The following is a 12,256-nucleotide window of genomic DNA, read 5'->3' on the forward strand; positions in this document are numbered from 1 at the left end:
TGCTTTTTTTTAGCAGGTAGGCTAAATCATTGGAGTATGAAGTCCTGAGACAAAGCATATTCTTACTTCACTTGAAAATGTTTGGAGACAATAAAATACTCCCAATTATGGTAGAGCACCACTTACATTGTAACACCTGGCAGTACCTTTTGACCTGTAATGGAGTACTTGTGTGAGTATATATGGAGTAAAAGATGATGAGCGAGCACATTTCACTGTGGAGCTACCTTCTCTAAGCAGAAATGAAAAGATAAATAGTGTTTGGTTACAAACCCTGCAGAATCAGGAGGATTGAACAGCCACAAATGAAGAATAAATTGGACTCCACAGCTACAGTCTCATGGGGTGAGGAGTCTGTCCATCCAGCTATGTCTCTACTGACATTTTAAACAGTTAAAATCAGATTCATATGAAGGTATTAAAACCAAGAATAACAGCAAAACCCTAAAAACATAACAGGGCAACACAGAGTAAGAAGGAAAATATAAAGTGAACACATTCTTACAAATAACTTAAAATCTATTAAGCAATGAAAATTTTTTAAAAAAAAATTCGTTTCAATCATAACACTGTACGTTGAAACTGAAGTTGGAGGCAAAACATGCACCAATATTTTCTTAAAAATTGAAGCTTGGCAGCTGTTATACTTTAAGAAAGCAGTGATAGAAATTAGATAGGTTATTTACTGCTGCTACTTACAGCTGAAAGATAAGAGTACCCTAAACAGGATTGTGAATACTATGTAACTATGATCATGAAGAGCCATCTAGTAACTGGAAATTCTTAAAGTACAGCAGAATTGTACACATGCTTTTCACCAAAGAAGGCTGAAGGTCCCTTTTTCACAGAAGATACTTGGCACAGTGAATGATAGAATGGGTTAGGAATTAAGTCAAAAGGATATTTTTATTTATGTGTACTACCCAAGAGTCTAGTACAAGTTTTAATACTGATAATCTACAATTAAGCTCCAGAAAGCATCTTCTTAACTTCACTAACTTGCATTTTATAACTTAAATCAACTTCTCTTTCTTTCTTTCTCTTTCTTTCTTCCTTTTTTTCTTTCTTTCTTTCTTTCTTTCTTTCTTTCTTTCTTTCTTTCTTTCTTTCTTTCTTTCTTTCTTTCTTTCTTTCTTTCTTTCTTTCTTTCTTTCTTTCTTTCTTTTTCTTTCTTTCTTTCTTTCTCTTTCTTTCTTTCTTTCTTTCTTTCTTTCTTTCTTTCTTTCTTTCTTTCTTTCTTTCTTTCTTTCTTTCTTTCTTTCTTTCTTTCTTTTTTCCCCCTTCATTTTATGTGAAAATCTTCACATATAAAGAAAATCTTTACTGCTTCATATCCAAGAGGACTAATTGGCCATATCCTTCTGCAATTGGGCAATGTCACATATGTAACATGAATTAGCAAAGTTGCAACTAAAGTCCAATGATCATCTGTAAATGATACAAACAACAAAAATATAAGATGAGATGTTCAGACTTCTTACATTTCATTATGTCGTTTCGGCAATGTAAAAAACCAAACAGTATCTCTGTAAAGGGTGGGAGTTTTAAACGCACTGGAGGGAATTGCGATACAGCCTCAAAGGGTGCAAAGATGGATTATTGCTGAGATGCTTTGGCTGCACAAAACTTCTTTTCATTTTCTGGAGATCCATCTCTTTGCACAAATAACATCAATGAGAAGCTGAGACCCACTCCCAAATTATAGCTTGTGCATTGTAAAAAACTCACCTGAGTCATTATCAGGAAGAGATTTAGAAGAAGCCACTACCCTTAGGCTGGATATGACCATCAACACTGGTCACACCAAATGGTCCTTTCCCAGTCAGAGAAAGCACCCTCTCCCCTCTGGTCCTCCTGACTGGAAAAGTGTGTTTGACATACATAGTATGGTCAGAGCAGTAGGGTGATTCTGTTGCCATAATTTCTATTGCAAGGATCAAGACCAGGACTGCTCAGTAGGCACATCATCATTTGATTTGCATTATTCCTTATCCCTTTTCCCTCTTCCTCCGCCCTCCCCTTTTATCACTCTTCTGCTTCACTTTCTCTCCCCCCAATCTCCTCCCAAATAACACACCAACAATTACTTTTCCCTCTTTGGTCTCAGTTTTGCTGCACCCATACCCAGATTTGCTAAGTCTCACACCACTACCTTGGCAGTCTTAGCCTTACATGGTTTTACTGAAAAGGTTAAACTGGTCTCTCCTGGTTCTGAAAGGCTCTGCACTCCAAAATGGAGCCCCTCACCATCCCCTCCAGTTACAGATTTTGTCCATATCTTGCACAATCCTTTCCTTTACCAGCGGTGCAATACAGACATTCTTCATGGCACTGTCTGTAGCTCTGCAATTCTGACATTATCAGACTTTGGGCCTGCAGCCCCTCTCCTCTCCTCTCCTCTCCTCTCCTCTCCTCTCCTCTCCTCTCCTCTCCTCTCCTCTCCTCTCCTCTCCTCTCCTCTCCTCTCCTCTCCTCTCCTCTCCTCTCCTCTCCTCTCCTCTCCTCTCCTCTCCTCTCCTCTCCTCTCCTCTCCTCTCCTCTCCTCTCCTCTCCTCTCCTCTCCTCTCCTCTCCTCTCCTCTCCTCTCCTCTCCTCTCCTCTCCTCTCCTCTCCTCTCCTCTCCTCTCCTCTCCTCTCCTCTCCTCTCCTCTCCTCTCCTCTCCTCTCTCCCCTCTCCTCTCCTCTCCTCTCCTCTCCTCTCCTCTCCTCTCCTCTCCTCTCCTCTCCTCTCCTCCTCTATTTCCTATGTCTCCTTCAGTTACAGTTTAACTCAAGAAAGAACCTAGTAATGGCCTAGTAATAACCTCTTGTCCTGGTTTCAACTGGGATAAGGTTAATTTTCTTCCTAGTAGCTGATACAGTGCTGTGCTTTGGATTTAGTATGAGAATAAGGTCGATAACACACTGATGTTTTAGCTGTTGCAGAGTAGCGCTCACCCTAAATCAAGGACTTTTCAGTTTCCCATGCTCTGCCAGTGATCAGCTGCACAAGGAGCTGGGAGGGGACACAGCCAGGGCAGCTGACACAGGCTAGCCAAAGGGATATTCCATAGCATAGAACGTCATATTTAGTATATATATTGGGGAAAAGTGTTCAGAGCCACTGATTGCTGCTCAGGGACTGTTTGGGCATCAGTCAGCTGGTGGTGAGCAATTGTGTTGTGATGTTGTTAAGAGATTGGAGAGTACAAGAAGTCTTGGAAGACCACAACTGTCTGGATGGCTGCACTGGCTTAGGAATTGCTTAGATATTTGACAGGTGGTAAGAAGAGCATACAAGAGGAGAATCACACTGTGTTTGCACTACGTTCCTCTGGCTAGGCAACGGTTATTGACTGCTTTTGGAGAGAAAGCGCTAAGCCAGGGGACCTTTGGGTCCCCTCTTGAGTTAACATTTTCAACATGAAGCCTGCAGCCATTTGATACACAAACAGTTATCAAGCAAAAACTGATTAAAAGCCAAACACAATAATCATGCAGTCATCCCCTATGGATGGCTATGCCCAGAGGCACTTTTTTCCTTCTTCAGCCATCTAATTCTGGGTGAAATTAACCATAAAGGTGATATCAACCTCTCCTTCTTAACTGGGCAGGTAGTCCTTTACATTCCTCTAAGATTTGTCTCACCTCCCTTGCAAAAATTCCATTTAAAAATAAATTAATTAAAATTGTTATTGACTTAAATATTTAGTACAAATGAAATAAGAAAATCATATTATCTATTAAACTGATACCTTCATATTGTGGATAACTTTAATATCAAACCTCTGCTTAACTAAATAAATTTATTCTTTTGAAATATCTATATCTTTTCTCAGCTTATTAATAATGTTGATTCCTGCCCTCGAAATGCACCACACATTGCCAATTAGCTTAGAAAATTTGTTGCTGTTCAGGCATGTGTAAACACAATAGCTGATTTCCCCACATGCCTGGTATCACTTTGTTTACATCTCTTTCATATTCACAGGCACATATATATACTCATGAACTATAAATAGTAGATATCAAGAAAAATGCTAGTTACAGTATTTTTAATATGATCTTAAATAATAGTGTTTATAATAATGAATGACAATTTCAATTCAATCCATCAAAAATACGTCATTGTAATAAACTGATTATTCTTTATTATGAAGAAATTGATATAGCACAATATAGAAAAATATATGGTATCACTATTATTAAATCTTCTTTAAATAACTTCTTTATACAGTGATCTGCACACAAAAAAAGCAGGGTTATATTTGGAAGTGATGTGGAATGTACAATGAATCACGCCCCCCTACAGCCATTTGAACCACATTACACAGAGACAGACACCTTTATGCTGAGAACCCCATCTGACCTACTTAAAACTCATTTAACAGGATGCAAAGGACTAAAAACGTGTCTAAAGTATCCTGACTTGAAAACTGACAACTAACATAGAACAGTTGATAGTCCTGCACCCTCTCCTTTTAGCTCACATTCTTTCTTTGGGTGGCCTTTAGAGCTGAATCAATGGGTGTATATTTTTACATCAAATATTACAAATGTAGATTTAAAATATAAGAACCATTAAGGCAAAAGGTTAGGGGTAATGAGTATTGCTAAGTGAGTATGAATATGACATTGTAGTGGAATTCCATTATTTTTTTTTGTGACTGGGGACAATAACAGCAAGATTATACTTCTAAATGCTGGGAACTCACACACAAGAGGAGCAGGCCTTCAGCTGAAACATTAAGTAATAGAATATGGGAGCTTTTAAAGTGAAATATTGATTTTCAAAACCTATAATTAGGTACTTTGATTTATTTTCTAGGGATAAACATTAAGGATATTTCTTTCCAGATTATGACATCAGTATATGGGTATGCTTTGAAAGTATAAATTAAAAGTTCTTCAACAAAGTGGTTTTCCCCTCATTACTTTGAAGCATCTATAAAAATAAGTACACATTTCACTAAAAAACCCAAATCTAAATAGAATACCTTTTTTTTACCTTTCTTTACACTTTTTTAAATCTTATGACTTTTAGCAATACGAAACATTGAAACTTTCACTTATGCCACTAATTTTTCATTTTGACAGTTTTTCATCATAAATCTGGCATGCATGGATTACAATTTTTCCTCTTAAAATGGGAGTGATAGCTTTTGAAGAAAGTTTAAATCAATCTGAATAGTTACAAAAGTAATTTAGATTTAGGCATCCAAACCAGAAAGAGAGACATACAAAAGTATCTTGCAAAGCATTAGAGACTGATGTCCTGGCTGGCACAAGAAGTTACATTTGTGAGACTTACAAAGATTATAAATTTTCTTTTGTAAAAAAGTGATGTAAGACAAATGACTGTCTGTAACATACATTCTGGAAAAGATGGATCCAGTTTGCCTGGCTCTTTTAAGGCTGATATTGCAGCTGTGATGAGCTGACAGCAGCAGCACAAGCAGAGTTTTAATTAACAGGAAGGGTGTGGGAGGGGGCATAAGGATTACAGAAGAATCCATTTGCTGGAAATTACAAATTCAAGCTATTACTGAAACAAGCCATTCTTACAGACATGCAGAATCTTTAAAACATGTAATTTTATCAGTATTTACTAGTCTTGTTTGCTTATTTGCTTTTAGCATGCTTTTTGTGATTCCCTTTTGGCAGAATGAGTGAATGTCAGCTTTCATTTTGAATTTCTGGCCCCTGTAATCAGTATAATACATATGAATAACCTACATTTCTCTGTCTTTCCTTCCTTGTTACTGAGACTGTTCTATTTTGTTTATATAAATGAATATTCATTAGGTCAGAGAAAGAGATTAACTTTATAGTTCACTGGTAATGGCATTCACTTTGAATATAAAAGATGCAGGTTCAAGACAGAGCAGGAAGACAAACTTCGGTCTCCAGTCTTCCTGGTGAGTCACATTTACACCTTTGGGTTAGTGATGGGTTAGGTTAGCCCTTGTTGCCCACCTATTTATATCCAAAATTTCATTTTGAGCTGGAAAACTTTTCAGAGAAAAATTGTGTTGGAATTTGAACACATATTGTGTAGACATCTAGGTTTTGATGTGATGCCCTATGTTACCAAAAATACACACTAAAAAATTCCTCGCCAACATTTTAATTCTTATCTCATCCTTTATTACTAGATCCTGTTACATCAAAAGGGTATGTTAACATCCTATAGAGTGTAGACCATATCTTATAGATTATTCCTGTAACAGCTTTTTAATTGGTACTCAACAAAAAGGAAAATACCATATGGAAAAAAAAATTGGGATTAAATGTTAATTAATTTTCTACAAAGAAATAGGACCACCTGAAGAAACATTTGCATGGTAGCCCAACTCATTCATTTATTTAGCCTGTAATGGTATATCTATGCTTTATCCCTTAACAGTATATCTATGCCATTTCTAGCACTCGTGACCCAGTTTTCTCCTAGCATTTGTTTGAAACCACCCATGAAATATCCCATTGTCATGCATACCAGTATATACTTTAGGAAGTACAAAACTTTGCTGAGATTATCTTTTATGAAAATATTGTTTTACACTTTCACATGAAAAATAATATCTATTTGCAGGGAAATTTTCTGGATGTCATTGTGAGGATTCTCAAAATTAGGGAGTTTGTTGTCACCCTTCTCACATTCCCCAGCAATACTCACTCCCCTAGCTTCTGAGAGAAACACAGCAAGACACACACTCATTTCTCGTATGTGCAATTTTCTTTTCTCCGACTTTTGGTAAATGCATACAGTTTATTGTATAGAGTTTTATTTAAGCTAAGACAGTGAGCTACCTTTATGTCCCTCCTGTAAAGTTGTTTTAAATTAAATTTCTCTTGAGTTCTGTATGCATTTTAATCTTGGGAGTGGTTGGTGTTGTTTGTTTATTTAATTAGAAAGAACAGAAAAACTACTGAAACATTATTCTATCAAGTTCTGCTGAAAATTAAAGAGAGTCAGGATCCTTTTACAGAATCTGATTTATTGATATTCTAGACTCATGAGTAAGCCCTGCAACATTTAAAATACTTGATATTCTTCTCTTTCTTTTGAAATGGCATTTTCAGTTTTACTGTGTAAGAGGATTTTAGTTTGTTGTGCATCAATGTTAAAGCTCAGAACACGAGCATGAAAATATAATTCCAGAAGATTTTATAGTTCAATTACCTTAGATGCCTGTTTTTTCCTACTCCTCTCAGAACTGATTTGTTCAAATATTTATGAGGTGATAGAATTATTATCTTAAGTGTAGAGGGAAACCCTACTCCTGGTTAGATAAGTATAGTTCCTATTACAGTTTATAAAAACTTTAATAGGATAAGAGAAAGGAAACATTATCATTCAAAAGTATGTGTTGTTTCAATCTCAAATACACAATCAAGATAATTCTTGACAGGTTAAATTTCTAAAAGCGCTCAGATCTCAGAGCTTCATCAGTCCTTCAAGAAAATTCTTAACCAGATCCAGTGCACATGTACATTATATGAAGATAGACATTTAGACAAAATATGAATGCCCGTATCTTATATAAAATTCTGTCCCATACCATTTTATCCAATGTGACAGAATTAGTACTTGCTCAATGTAGATGGTTATGTACTTTTTATTATTGGTTTCTTACATATTTGGCAATCACTGAAAATCAATAATTCTTGAATGGTCTGTAGAGGCACGTTTCAAAACTGCAGTATGTTTTATAAGGCATATAGTTTTCACAAAAAATATATCCAGTAAAAAATTTTCCTATCCTCAGTCTCTTTCAGGAGTTCTTCAGTTTTATTCTTTCCTTATGTAGTTATTTAACTAATATTAAGGTTTTTCCTTATGATCTGTTTGTATAAACAAATATACACCAGAAAAAATTGTGTACTCCAACGGGCAGTTATGCCATCATCCACCTCAAGCATCTTGCGATATCAGGGATTTTAAGTCCCATTCTTGAGAATGAATCACTAAGCATTGCTTACCAAATGTGAGTGAAACCTTCACAACAGCTTGAACACTTGTCCCAGCAACAGTAAATTTATCCTTAATGAGGAAAATACGCTTGATAAATTATTTATATGAATTGCTTTATTCCTTAAAGTCCATTTCTTTTTTGATATATTCATTAAAAGATTGACTCAGATTTTTACAATTCTCTTTTCTTGTTCATAGCTTTATTTTTCCATTTTTCTAATCAAAATAAGGTTTGCCTTTATTAATCAGTGACCTCAATTAACGGCCACAGGCAACATGCTGTCCATAAGAAACAATTACTTACAGGCAAAAGTTAAAATTTCTTAACTCAACCTTTAACATCAGTTAAAACTGAAGCCATCACAAAGAACCAAGTCTGAGTGACATTGCCTGCAGTGTGTTACCTTCTCAGTACTGTGCCCATTGGTCAACAGCAGCTGGGTGTTGAAACACAAAGTTGAATTTCTTCAGGTTTTCATATTAGAATACACGAAATGGTACTAATTGTCATACTATGTATGTCAAGTTGTGCTTATATGGACACTAAAATTCAGGGTAGAAAATGATGAAAAAAAAATCCATTGAATGTGTATTCAACAAATATCTTTTCACAGCTAGTTGTAATAACTTACTAGGCCCAAAACTTGAAAGAATGGCAAATGACTGATGAATACACTGGTAGAATAAAACAAATCTCTGCTGGAGTAAAGCAGGAGCAATTGCAAATAGGTTACCTTCCAGTCCTGTTCCATACATATTTGGTATGAATCGATACCTGTGTATCAACAATCTGAATTGAACCTTTGACCTGGATTTAATTTAATTGGAGTTTGGACACTGACTGGGATAAAGCCACCATCTCTGCAGATAATCTAAATCTGGGATGTGAATTAGAAGCATTCAACAGGTATTAAAAAGATTAAGAACAATAATACATACAATAAAACCAGAATGGAACCCACTCCCAGGCTGGCTTTAAATCTACTTACAGTCTTTATAGCAATTTAGTTGACCTTCTTTCCACAGCAACTAGTCAACTTAGAGAAGGAAGTCTCCAACTTGAGTAGATATGATCTGTCTTGATAGGTTTCCAGGGATGCCTGCTTCTCTCTTATTCAGTTTAGGAAGGTATGGCTGATGAACTGAACTGCTCTTTCTGTTTTGACAATCATATTTCAGGGTGACAGAACACATTAAGCTTCTAAATTAGGCCCACTCTGTTTGTACATGTATATATATATATATACATACACCAGTGTCCTCATGTATATAAGCATATATACAAATATTTATAAATATATATGTAAAAGGTATAAAATATACCTTTGTTAACATGTCATAATTAGCCTTTCAGCATATTAGATTTAACAGTACTCCTACCACTTGAAATTAAACAATTAACAGTGTTATATACATATGTCAATCCAAACTTAATTCTGTTCTTTCATCTCCTGATGATGCAGAATACCCTGGAAATATGGCAAATGGCCAATTATGGACAGACTATGGTGGCTTCTGGTTGCTAATGCAAACCTTGTGAGAACTTTTGAACAGGAGCAATCTATGTTAGCCCCAAACTCAAACACTTAGCCTACTTTATAGCAATAGTACCACATGTGTTATAATTTTCATCCCTTTCCCTTACACTGAGGATAATATTTAAAACTATAAATTCTTCTGTTCATCACTAGGCTACCCAGCCACCTCCCAATTTCTGTTAGAATGCAGCAGAAATTTATGGCCCCAGTACACTTCTTGTCTTGCTTTCCAGCATTACTCTGGGTTCCCCACAATGTGTCTTTCCCCCTGCTGCCTTCAATCACACCATTTCCTTGATCGAAAACTAAACCCAGAACAAAACAGAACTTGGGAGGGAAAACTACCTTATTTGACTGATATAGATAGATAGAGAGATAGATAGATGGATAGATAGATAGATAGATAGATAGATAGATAGATAGATAGATAGATAGATAGATACTCTCAGATACTGTAAATTTTGGGTTCAAATTCATTCTATTTGGAGAGGCTTGGAAGCATGTTTTCATTAGTTGGTTGGCGTTTTGTTGCATTTTGTTGCTGTTTTATTGTTGGGTTTAGGGTTTTTGCTTCTGTTTTTGCTCTGTGTATGTGAGCCAAAGGGCACTATCTCATTAATGACTTTCTCTGTGACCATAATTAGGGGTCACTAAGCCTATCGTGCAGTCCATGAGGGACAAAGGATTGCAAGACAATCTGAATGAATGTGTTAATATCTGATTAGATAGGAGTCTTGACCTTGATACAGAGAGGTGGTTTCATGCTCAACTATAGCAATATTGATACTTTACTGTAATTCTCTTGTAGAAATACACAGCATTTCAGAGTTTGAACTCAATAATCAGATGTGTTTGATCCCTATAAGTATATACCCACTACTACCACCTCTGAAGATCACTCACCAGTCAGCATTGTCAGAGTTTTATATACTTAATTGCAACAAACTCTGGCAAGTTCAGTCCATTATCATAAACTGTTTTAAACTTTAAATAGAATCTCATCCTTGCCAATTTAAATAAAAATAATAAAAAATAAAAATAAAAACAAAAATAAAAATAATTCCAGGATATTTTTCTAAATTATATTTAAAGTTTCTTTTTAAAAGACAGAAGGAAGATATTCAATTAATATAATTAGTAAGTTTTCCTGACATTTCTTCATATTTTCCTTCCTCAGAAAATGAACAGGTTGCTGAGTTTGTCATAGCCAAAGTAAAGCATTGCTCTATTCCCTCAGTTTTTGCAAAATTTTGAAGCTGTCACTATTTCCACAAAGAAAGTCATGTTGTTTTCTCCTATTTTCCAAAACAGTACAGGAAAATAATTAAAACAAAACCAGCAAAAGAATCTTTAAAATCTGTTCTCTATCAGCTACTCTAGTGATCAAGGAGATGGCTTTCTTCTACTGGAGAGTCATACCCTATAAGTAGTCATTTTTAATCAAGAATATGCCTCAGATCCTGACAGATGAGGCACTTCATATTTTTACGACAGTATTTTCTTAATATAAAATGATTAGGTACATACTGTATTGATTTTTGAGCCCTGCTATTGTAAAGATTTATGCACATGCTTCAAGCACTCCAAGTAGTCTCAATGACTTTGCTGGAAGTACTTAGAATGCATACAATTAAACACACAAGATCAATCTCTAGGATAATACATTGCTTTGTTTCACTCAGCTTTCAACACTGTTGTTGCTTTTGAGCTCTGCTAATATCTAAGACTTGATTCTCTTGCAGGTTTTCTTTTTCTCGAATTCTGCTATACATAGAACTTTTCTACAGCTAAGTTACCAATAAATAATCTGCTTTTACGAGTCTACGTATTTCTTCTATATTTCTATATTTCTTGGAATCTTCTTTATTCTTATTGATACAAAGAGAACACAAAGTCTAAGAAATCAACAGCATGAATACATACCACAGAGGCAGTCTGACTCCGAGTTTTTAAACTTTTGATGTCAGGCAAAGAAGCTACAAAATAATACTAATTTATTCTGTTTTCTTTTCTAACAGCCACTGGATTACACATGGCTAGGTTCCAAATGCTCAGTAACGTAGTACAGCAACAAACATGTTTGCTGTTTGTAATCAATGGAGAAGTTTACTTACCTTTAGTAGCAAAGCATATAGATGTATACATGCTCATATATTCAGATACATATTCATCATTATTTATTCAGCAGAAAACAGTATTGCAGTTACAAGATTTCAGTCATGCAACTTGAAATGCACTGTTTCAGCAGATAAGCATTGATGATTACTGAGATGTAGTAACATAAGTGCAATAGAAAAATAAATTATTGGTAGGTCTTATATTTCTCACTCTTACCAGATTTGGGAGAAAAAAATTGTACTCCTTTCTGAACAAGTCACTAAGTATTAAATCTAATGATTAAAGATTAAATTTTCTGACATCTTTCTGAACATCATTCTGTATTGAAGTCACTGGCTACAATCAATGAACATGAATTATTTATTTAAAGATGTAGATTTTGCAAAGTTGAATTTTAAAAAATCACAGAAGAACATGACTCTTTGTAGTACCTGCCTATATCTCAGGCGCTTATTTGCATGGTTGCCAGCTAACTGGCCATGCCGTGAAATGTGTTTTCTAGAGACTTATTGTGACACAGCAAGAAATAAACAGTCATCATCTTTGCCATTTCAGTCAGCTTGGTCACACAAAACATTTCAGTCCAACATTATATTCTCTTTAGTCAATCACATTACTTAGTCACCTCAAACACAAAGCACAATAT

The 12,256-nt window shown here is 35.4% G+C and overlaps 1 long non-coding RNA gene across 1 annotated transcript in view; it reads right to left on the reverse strand.

The window, feature by feature from the left end:
* Positions 1 to 1,348: 1,348 nt before the first annotated feature.
* The window catches only part of LOC114013008 (uncharacterized), a 60,378-nt gene continuing 49,470 nt past the window's right edge, over positions 1,349 to 12,256 (reverse strand). Inside the window, exon 3 of the long non-coding RNA XR_003555834.2 lies at positions 1,349 to 1,428. This is a non-coding gene — a long non-coding RNA (uncharacterized LOC114013008). The remainder of the gene's footprint in view (positions 1,429 to 12,256) is intronic.

The sequence above is a fragment of the Falco peregrinus genome, chromosome 4 (assembly GCF_023634155.1).
Source record: "Falco peregrinus isolate bFalPer1 chromosome 4, bFalPer1.pri, whole genome shotgun sequence".
In the NCBI taxonomy this organism is placed as follows: domain Eukaryota; kingdom Metazoa; phylum Chordata; class Aves; order Falconiformes; family Falconidae; genus Falco; species Falco peregrinus.